The 6563-nt window shown below is 39.3% G+C and overlaps 1 protein-coding gene across 1 annotated transcript in view; it reads left to right on the top strand.

Moving 5' to 3' along the window:
- The window catches only part of Rpap2 (RNA polymerase II associated protein 2), a 71847-nt gene extending 68464 nt beyond the window's left edge, over positions 1-3383 (top strand). Inside the window, exon 13 of the mRNA XM_021210693.2 lies at positions 2912-3383. The gene's annotated coding sequence lies outside the window, so the exon portion shown is untranslated. The remainder of the gene's footprint in view (positions 1-2911) is intronic.
- Positions 3384-6563: the final 3180 nt, after the last annotated feature.

Genomic DNA, 6563 nt, shown 5'->3' on the forward strand with positions numbered 1-6563 from the left:
AATTCTCATTCTTCTACATGATAGCCGCCAGTTGTGCCAGCACCATTTGTTGAAAATGCTGTCATTTTTCCACTAGATGGTTTTAGCTCCCTTGTCAAAGATCAAGTGACCATAGGTGTGTGGGTTCACTTCTGGGTCTTCAATTCTATTCCATTGATCTACCTGTCTGTCGCTGTACCAGTAGGATTTTTGAATCAATGATCATCTAGAATATTAACCTATAATTTTCTTTTCTATTATGTCTTTACATGGTCATGGTTTTAGTATTAGGGTAATACTAGCTTCCTCGATGGAATTGTGCATGTGTTGTAATGTTTCCCTGTTCATTTCTGATTCTATTCATTTGGTTAGTTAAGGATCTATGGAGCTTGTAGAACTAGCTTTTAGATTCATTCTATTGTTTTGTTCCTATTTTCTTGCCATCTATGGGGTTTAGGTTTGGTTTGTCCTTGCTCCAAATTCTTGAGTTGCATCAAGTCATTTATGTGTGTTCTTTCTGATACTCTTTTAAACTCAGAACTATAAATTTTCTTTATAGGACTACTTTCAGTGTATCCCAGAGGTTCTGTTGGGCTTTTTGTTTGTTTTTGTCATTTTCTTTGATTTCTTCTCTGAACCATTCACTAAGATTAAACAACTCATTATTAAATGATGAGTGTTTGCTGTTGATTTTAAGTTTTACAGCATAATGGCCAGAAAGGATACAAGGACTGAATTCAACCTTTCTGAATTTGGTAAGATTTGTTTTGTATCCCAGGATGGGGTCTATTTTAAGTACACTTCTATAGGCTGCTGAGTAGAATGATTATTTTTCAGTGTTTGAGTAGAATATTCTGTAGATACCTGCTAATAAGTCCATTTGTTGTATGACATTAATTAATGTTTCTCTGATTCACTGTTAATGGATTGATGTTAATCTGTAGTTTTGTGTTTGTTTTGCCAGATATTAGGATAGCAGTACCTCTAGCCTCCTAGTCCCATTAGACTGAAGTACTGTTTTCCATCCTTTTACTCTAATGTGGGGCCTCAAAAACAACAGAAAGATGGATTTTGTTTCTTCTTCTTTCAGCCAGCCTGTGTCATGTGACTGGAGAAGGTGTGTGTTGTTTACACTCATGTTGTTTTCTCTCATCCTCCCCATGCTTCACTTGCTTTCTACAGTATATTGGCTGTGCGTCTTCCTTTCTTCAGTCGGAGACTGAAGTATTGTATCCAGTATCCTTTGTTGGCTTGGTCTATTGGATAGGAATTCCTTCAGACTGTTTGGATCATGGAAATTTTTTTTCTTCAACTACAGCAGATAATTTTGCTTAGCTTATATTACTTGTGGCTTTTTTAACTTTCAATATAATCAGTATAACCCTGATTATACTGTAAAGCATTTGTTTTCTTATTTGGTGTTCTGTGTGCTTCTTGTGTCTATATAAACGTGTGTCGGCTTAGGACGCTTCTTTCTAATCTATGCCTACAATTTGAAGGTTTAGTTTTGTCATAGCATCCCACAGTTCTTCCATATTCCTTTCGTGTGCTTTTAAATAAAATAATCTTTTACCTGTGGAAAAAAAGGTTTTTCTTAGGGAGGTAACCTCAGATTGGCTTGTATAAGAATCACTTTCAAAAATCTTTAAAAATACAGTTTGCAGCAGGAACTCCAGTGGAATGATAGGGACATCAACCCACCCACAAAACTTTCGACCCAAAATGTATCCTGTCTACAAGGAAAGCAGGGATGGAGCAGAGACTGAGGGAATGGCCAACCAATAACTGGCCCAACTTGAGACCCATCCCATGGGCAAGCACCAGTCCCTGACCCTGTGGGCTTCAGAGGAGATAGGAACACAACAGAAAGACCAACAGTCAACTAACCTGGACCCTGGGGATCTCAGAGACTATAAACCACCAACCAAAAAGCATACAGAGCTGGACCCTTGGCATAAGTCAGGAGGGAGTAACTGTCTAATTCCTAATATTTGGTTTTTCTAACAGATTTGGTAATGCATTGCCTGAAGTCACTCCCTCTTGGTGTAGAGCCCAGGGCTTCACACACACTAACCAAATACCTCACCACAGAGCTCCATCAACTTCTAGACTCTGTTCTTGCTTTCCTGCCGAGGTACCTAGGCACCCCACCCCTGCCACACACACACACACACACACACGGATGTGCAGCTTGGTCCTCATGTGGATCCTGAACAACTGGAGCAGGGGCTATTCCAAAAGCTGTTGTATGTATATGGGATATGTTCTTCTAGCTCTGGCCTTAGTGAGAATGGATGCACCTAGCCCTGCAGAGACTTGATGAACCAGGATTGTAGGAGGGGGTGACTGGGAGGAGAGGCAGCGAGCAGGATGTAAAGTGAATAAATAAAAATTAAATGGTCAGTTTGTTTTAGCCATGTCGATTGGTAGGAAGGCTTATCAGACGTACTTGATAACGTATAATGCCTAATTAGAAGTTGTTCTGAACCTCCTTTAACTAATGGATACCAGTTAAAAGTCAATTAGCATATTTTAAACGTGTATAAACAGGTGGTATTCAAGTGGCTTACAGACTTTCAAGTATAGATGTTTCACATAGACTGTGCAGATTGCTCATATGCCCCATACTTTGTCAAAATACAAAGGATTATGAATGACCAAAAACCACATTACTTTTCTTACATAGATTTTTTTTTCTGCTCGCATGGGATACTGAATGTAAAAATGTTATCAGGAAGGCATAAGAAGAGAGAGACTCATCTTAGCACTAGAAGGTCTCTTAAGACTTGCTCTGGGATGGACCATGAACAAGGGCTCTTCCAAGCAAACAACTATAGGGCATGATACTGATGCAGAAGAGATGGAACATACAATGGCTGTGTAGATATTAAAATATTTTAGGTGTTTTATCCAAACTCTCTTTGCTTCCCAGGTGTAACTGAGGAAGACATAAGAGGAACGTTCCTCACCAGACCTGGTGTTTTCAGCAGTGAGAGTCCATGGGTGACTGATGACTAAGTGTGTAACTTCCTCAGTCACAGAAAATCTATTACCCCAGCAAGAAGGAAGCTCTTACATCCAGAACCTTAAAACACAGGATTTGAGGGGGAAATGAAGTCTTAAATTGAAATTTGAATGAATATTGGAGAAAATGTAATTATGTTTATTCTTTTTGATTGATTACAACCAAAACTTGAGAAGATGGCAATTGTGGCCTATTGTAAACTCTATCATACAAATAACAGCAAAGTTAGGTCAATAAATGTGATCTTCCAGGAAGTCACTTTTTCAGAAGCTGATGTTGCTGACTGCCCAGCTCTAAGCTCTTATCAGAACCCTCCTGTGAGGCAACTACTACCCCACTTGGTACCAAGACATCCCTGTCTTCCTCCACGGTTAGCCTGGTGCCCTGAGCTCCCCTTTCACACCTTTTCCCCAACCAGCCAAATCTGGCCAGGGTCTCACACCCTAGTCTGATTAACCCCAACCATTCCCATCTACACAGTAGTGAATCTCTTGGGTTTCCACAGTATCCCACATCTTGTCTAACTGACCACTCCCACCTAACAATGTAGCCAGGGCTTCTGGTAGGACCTGTTCTACCTGCAACCCCCCACAGATAACTCCTACACAGCTTTGAACCATCCTACTTGATAGCCCACATATCCAAGGACTATCGTGGGCCCCACAGCCAATCTCTAGACTTACACCAGGACCCACTCCAACCACCCACAAAGCCTGAGACGCTTCCACTTTGGTACCCAGACTTTCCACATCCTCCTGCCAGGTTTTAACCAAGTAAGTTACCCTGACCTCCCTCCCATCCATGCCTTTCTACAACTGGTCAAATCTAGCCTGGGTCCATAACCCATGCACCAGCGTAGTCTGGCCTACCTGCACTGCAAAGGAGCTCTAGATTTGGGGTAATGGGGCAAGATCTTCCTTACCAGTCCTTCAAAGTACAGGACTCTCCCAGGCCACAGTCAACCTTTTCACACAGCAAAATCTACCCCTAGCCTACACTCTTTGAAAAGGAAACACACTGTGTATGCCAGCCTAGTCCCCTCTGTCCACCTGACTTCAATCCATCCATTTTCAAACTAAAGACCCAACCCTTTTCTGTTCCAACCTGCTCTGCCCATAACAGAATCAGAACTAAGAAAAGAAATCCACATGCCCACATCTCATCCCAAGAACGCAAACATGAGAAGTCAGTCTCTTCTCTCCACATCCTACCAGTCCTGTAAGAGTATTTGCCTGTAAGAATTACTTAGATGAAACTCCAGGACAGACACAGAAGTTAAAAGTCATAACCTTTATCAAAGAATTCAATCTTATTAAATAAGATACAAAGAAAGAATGAATCAATGAGAAAGAGCCAAGGAAACACACAAAGCTGATGGAAATGACAAAGAGAGTCTGAGACCAGAGGATGAAATTGGGAAATATAAATGCTGAAGAGAACTCAAGGTTAAATGAAGATGAAATTTTTAAAAAAAATAGTATCTCAATTAGGAAATTCGAAAGCCTTACACGATGAATCAATCAGATCAAATATCAAGTCTCAAAGTATAGAATTTAGACCAGATTAGTACAGAATATGAAAAAAAAATTAAAAGGTAGGAAAGGAACACATAGGTTATGTGGACACCAAACAAAAACCTTTGAAATCTAAGGTGAGGGAAATAATCCCACGTCAGTGGCATGTCCAGATCTTAAACAATACCATAGAAGAAAATGTCCCCAAACTAAGGAAAGAAAGACACACTCAAACAGATACAAAAACACAAAACACCAAATAAACAAGACCAGGAAAGAAGTTCCTATGAAAAGTGTATTGAAAGCTGCAGGAGAAAAACTGCAAGTCACATATAAAGGAAAATCTATCAGAATAACTGCAGATTTCTCAGTGGAAACTCTGAAAGCCAGAGGACCCTGAAGCAATACAGAGTCCTAAAGGATGACGATGGCAAAACGGGACTAAAATATGCCCAGCAAAACTGCCCTGTCATGACTGAAGGAGAACAAAAAAACCTTTCCATGATGGTAAACAATCTAAAAATCCTGTACAACAAAGCAAACCTAAGGCAAATACAGGAAGCACACTGAAAATGGAATGAGCATAGCAGAGAGACTACAGGAAGAAACACTATAGAAAGAGCCATGATTATAAGACCTATTACCGCTGAGAACACAGCACCAGAAACCAGCACTACCACCACAGTGAACTCATTTCAGTAAGAACTTTAAGTACTAAGAGCTTCAGCTCCCCATCAAAAGACAGCCTGGCGGAACAGATCAAGAGAACATCATCTTATCTGCTGCCTACAAGAAACACATCTAGTTTTAAAGATAGACACTGCCTTAGATAAAAGGATGAACAAAAGTGCTCCAGTCGAATGGGGTCAGGAAGCAATCAGGCATTGCTAACCTAGTATCTGATGAAACAAGACTTCAAACTAATTCGAAGAGATAAAAAGAGACTCTTTATTCTATAATCCAGGGATTGTTAACCAAGAAGACATTACTATCCTAAACATGAATAGACCAAACTGTGGAACCTCCAATTTTGTATTTAAAAAAAAAAGAAAAGAAAAAGAAAAACCTACTAGTGTACTTAAAGATACAGATTAACTTCAATCCATTTGTAAAAGGTGATCTTAATACCTTACTTTTTCCAAAAGACAGGTCATCTGAACAAAAAAATTAAAGGAACATCAGTATTTAATAGATATCATACATCAAATTGACTTAACATATCTACAGAGTATTAGACCCAATCACCAAAGAATACGCATACTCAGTAGCAAACAGAAGCATTTCTAAAATGAACCACATCCTTGGACACAAAACAAATCTACAAATTCAAACAAGATTGAGAGCACTCCTGGAATCTATCTAACCACAATCCAATAAAACTTAGAATTTACATTTTTTTAAAAAATTAGTAAATACTCATGGAGATCTTTGCTGCATGATGACTGGAACAAAGGAAAAAATCAAGAAAGAAAAGCTTTCTGGAACTAAATAAAAATAAAACCTCTGGAACACACTGTCCTATGATGAAAACTCATAGCACTAAAGCAGAAAGGCCACAAATGATGGCTTAGTGATACGAGTCAAGATTTTGGATAAAACAAGAATAAACCAAATCCAAGCCCAGTCAAGACAAGAAATAATTTTTTAAAAAGCAGAGTAGAGACTAAAGAAATAGAAGCAAAACAATACAAAGACTCAATAAACCTAAAAGATGCTCTTTGAGAAGACAATACTGACAGGCCCTTGGATCAACTATAAAAAAGCAAGGACCCAAATTAACAGAATCAGAAATGAACTGGGAAACATTACAACAGACACAAAAGGAATTCAGAATAATATTAGGGAGAGGAAAAAGGAAAACTTGTACTGCATTAAACTGGAAAACCTAAAAGAAATGGATGAATTTCTAGATTCACCAAAACCAAAATTAAATCCAAAAGAAGTGAAGAACTGAGGGAAGCAGGACGCTCCCTGCAGGTCTTCTTCACCTTGTCCTCCTCTCCTCCAAATCCAATCCCACAGTCCCATCCCCAGCTCTGGAGCAG

Source organism: Mus pahari, chromosome 13 (genome assembly GCF_900095145.1).
Source record: "Mus pahari chromosome 13, PAHARI_EIJ_v1.1, whole genome shotgun sequence".
Lineage (NCBI taxonomy): Eukaryota > Metazoa > Chordata > Mammalia > Rodentia > Muridae > Mus > Mus pahari.